Raw genomic sequence first — 4,276 nt, forward strand, 5'->3', positions numbered from 1 at the left:
TCCGAATCCAGTGTCCATGGACAGGGAGGGAGCAGGGAAGGGGAGGCCACTGACTAGCCAGCAGCCCCTGTTGGACTCAGCTCCACATCTGTCTCACTGAAGACCCTCGATCGAAGCTATTTAACAAATGGATGGCTGGATGGAGCCCACACCTCATACATTGCTGGTGGGAGTGCAAATTGATACAACTCTAAGGGAAGCCCACAAAACCATCAAAGAATCTATTCTTTCACCTGTCAAACCTATTTCTTGGATGAAGAATGATGCTTGTGGAAAAGCACAAAATCAAGCAACAGAGACTGGATAGAATCTGTGAAAGTTTCTGCTCCCAGGTCATGAACAGCCCCTTGCACCCCCTGTGGTGCCATTCCTGAAGGCCCTTGCCACCTGGCCTTCTGTGATGCACACTCCACACAGGGGACCCACAAGGAGGTTTTAAAGGAAGCAGCTGGTGCCATGAGGTACCACGCCATCACCCTTACCAGGGACAACCTAGAGAAATTCAGGGCCTGGAGAGTGATCATGTGGACAGGCAGCAGCTATGACGATGTGGATATTAAGGCTGCAGGTGAGCTCGGCATCCACATGAGCAAAATCTCCCCAGGAGCAGTGGACGAGACTGCAGATTCCACCATCTGCCACATCCTTAACCTGTACCAGCAGAATACAGGGCTGTACCAGGCACTGCAGAGAGGTGCACAGGTCCAGAGCGTGGAGGTGATCCATAAGTGGCCTCAGGCACAGCCCACATCCCTGGGAGATGCTGGGTCTTACTGGCTACAATCGCACCTGGCAGGCGGTTTGTGTTGGAGCCAAGGCTTTTGGATTCAGCATCCTGTTTTATGATCCTACTTACAGGACAGTACAAGTGGTCCTCGGGTGTGCAGAGGATCTACACACTGCAGGATGTGTTGTATCAGAGCCACTCTGCCTCTTCGCACTGTACTCTCAATGAACATACCCACCACTTCATCGATGCTTGACTTTTGAGCAGATGAAGCAAGGGGTATTCCTAGTGAATGAGGCCCATGGGGGACTGGTAGACCAGAAAGCCTTAGCCCAAGCCCTCAGAGAAGGGAGGATATGAGGGATGACCCTTGACATGGATGAATCAAAGCCTCTTGGCTTTACTTAGGGTCCATGGAAAGATGCACCAAGTCTTATCTGTACACCCCACACTGCTTGATAGAGTGAACAAGCATCCTAGAGATGAGAAAGGCAGCTGCTATGGAAATCCACACAGCAATCACAGGTCCCATCCACAAATGTTTCAGAATCTGTGCAAACTAGGAATTTTTTTGTTGTAACAGCTCTTTGATCAGTAATAGATCAGCAAGCAATTCATCTGGAGCTTAAAGGGGGCCACATACAGACGTTCACCAGGGCTCATGGGCGCGGCTCCAGGAGGCCTTTCTCTGGCCATGGAAGGGGTCATTCCCTGAGGCATCTCGGCCACCCGCAGCCTCCCCATGGTGACACACCCTTCCCAAGCTCCTTCTCCCAACCAGCCTGCAAAATATGGGGACAATCAAGAGCACCCCAAACAGCAATAGCAGAGCAGGTGGAAAAGTAATCATTCAGATAAGTCTGAGACCAAGAGACAGTAGAAAATGGATGAACTAAGGGAAAAGGAATTTGGTGCAGTCTTTTTCAAACTGATTCTGGACATAATGCATCACTGATGATGCGGTGTTAAAATGACAAAAGAGCTAGAGCCCGAGGCATGGGGGAACTGTCTGCTTCCAGAAGCGCTGAAAAACTGGGACGTGATTTATTAACAACAAACTTCTCTTATTGTGTGTAAAGTTTTTCGTGTGTGCATGAAATCACAATGAATGAACAGATCTTTCTCCATCAGTCCCTTGGACACAGCAGGTCTGGAGCACCTTGCTCTAGAATGTTGCATCAGGAGTTTCAAACATGGAAATAGAAAATATAATAGAGGAAGCCCCCATCCTTTGACTCTAGCTTCTTCAGTCATGGGGGCCACTTACCCCTTTTGCTAGTAGGAAGATTAAATTACTATAAAATGGGGAGAAAATGGTTTGCCTGCGTTAGACCATTGCGCACAGAAGATGGAGACAGTACAGGCTCCTGTACCAACAGTTCTGTCACATCTGAACTGTGTACTGAGTGGGCAAGAAGTTCAGTTGTACCCACTGATCATGAAAAAAAAAGACATTTTCACAAGCTTTTTGTACTCTTATATATTTTCCCAGTTTCAGATCCTCAGCTATTTTATTGAGTAGAAAGTCTTGACTTAAAAGGTTTCAAGAAGGGTAATGTTGCCTTATGTCTCAGGAAACATTTTTACGGTAACTTGTCAGATCATCTATGAACAAACTCATGTTTTAGACATTGATAAAGTTTTTTTGTCACATGATATTTTATACAAGAACACTTCGGATGTTCTAAATCTGATGTGATAGATTTTAATAAATCTTATTTCATTTGTGTCAATTACTTACATGTTATAGTCTTAGTTTTTCTGTGAATCATTGCCTTTTTATTTTAAAAGATGCCCTATTTCTAGCCTTTGTATAGGTATATTCCTGTTTTATGACAAAGAAAAAAATTTAAAACGGTCCTAAACAGAAAAATAATGGCTATCAGAATATGTTTTGCTTAAGTTTGAGTTAACATTACTGTATTTGTTTATGGCAAAGGTGGACATTTAGTGCTCAGTGCAGTTTTCAATAAAAAGTAGTAAAAATTCCTATTATGTTCTGAAACTCAAAAAAAAAGAGGACCAGTTAAATAATTTATAGTATAGCCAAAGAATGGATATTATACAGCTATAATTTAAAGAGAAGGAAATATGTGTTCTCTATGTATTAATGTTAAAAAATTCCAAAATTTAAGTGAAAAAAGGTACACAGCAGTATAAATATATAATATGCTGCTTTTTCTCTACACAAGCAGGAAAATCTGAAAATCTACAGTCATATTTGCTACAAAAAACTCTGGAAGGATTCTCCCCTCCCTAAAAATCAATCAAAGGGGTTTGGAACAGGGTAGGAGGAGATGTGTCGGGGCAGGTGAGTCACCTCTCACTGCCATCTTCATTGTTTTGCACTCTGACCCATGTGGCAGTGTTACTATTTGAAGCCCACAAACATTTCTTCTTAATTGTTAAGACTGCAGGTTGGGGGTGGAGGGTGCAGCTCTGAGGACAGAGGCAGAGAAGCTAAGTGGGGTCTCACAATAACGGTGCAACAGTTTTCTCTCTTGAGACTTCATGGCTGCTCACACCTTGTGATGGTTTGAAGCTGAACATAACCCAAAAAGATCATGTTCAGGAAAGATGAGCTAATCCACTCCTATGAGTGTAGACCTACTGTGCGTGGAAACTTTTGCTTAGGTTGTTTTCATTGAGGCCTGTCCCAGGTCTTAATCCTTATATTGGAGTCCTTTAAAAGAGGATAAAGACTGAAGACAGAAAAAAAGGCCTTGGAGAAGCTAAGAGAGAAAGAAGCTAAAAGAGAGGGCACACGGAGAACAGAGAAGAAGCTTCTGAAGACTGAAGCTGGAAACAGTGACACCCGGGAGAGAAGGGAGAGACAAGCAGACATGCCCTGTGCCTTCCCATGTGACAGAGAAGCTGAGGATGCCCGCAGCCTGTCTTCGGAGTCTGGGTGTCATGCTGCTGATGCCTTGATTTGGACATTTTCATGGCCTTAGAACTGTAAACTTGTATACCAATAAATCCCCATTCATAAAAGCCAGCCCATTTCTGGTATACTGCATTTCATCGGCTTTAGTGAACTAAAGCACACCTGCTCTGAAATGCAGCATCAATTCACTTGGAGGTGCCTGAAGAAAAGGAGAGTGCCCAGAAGCGAATTTAATAAGCTCCTTTAAGACACCCCAGTTACTCAGGGTGTGGGATATTACAGTAACAGATCATGACATTCTTGTAATTATTCAAATATGACTTTGATTCATAGATGCTGAGCAATTCCTAATATTGACACAAATAATTTCCAGCAAACTTGAGGGAAACAAAAGAGATGGCACCAAAGGCATAATGTGTTTGTATATAAATTAATGAGAGTATATGAAGGAGCTCTTTCTCTCTATATATATTTTTTCACCCTGAGAAGCTCCATGCCCTCGGGTTTCCAGGAAATGGGTCTTGGTGTGTCAGGAAAAGTTTGGCTCCCACCAGCACAATGTCAAAATAGATTTTGGTCTGATGAGAAGCTTGAAAGCAGGACATTATTCAACAAAGAGGAGCAGCTGTATATTCTGTTTAGCATGTGGGAAATGAAGCATG

General features: G+C 43.5%; 1 pseudogene; it reads left to right on the forward strand.

Annotated features, from left to right (window-relative positions):
- Nucleotides 1-260: 260 nt before the first annotated feature.
- Nucleotides 261-1,553, forward strand: LOC143676272 (C-terminal-binding protein 2 pseudogene; annotated as a pseudogene).
- The last annotated feature ends 2,723 nt before the right edge of the window (nt 1,554-4,276 follow it).

This window comes from Tamandua tetradactyla, chromosome 3, assembly GCF_023851605.1.
Source record: "Tamandua tetradactyla isolate mTamTet1 chromosome 3, mTamTet1.pri, whole genome shotgun sequence".
Lineage (NCBI taxonomy): Eukaryota > Metazoa > Chordata > Mammalia > Pilosa > Myrmecophagidae > Tamandua > Tamandua tetradactyla.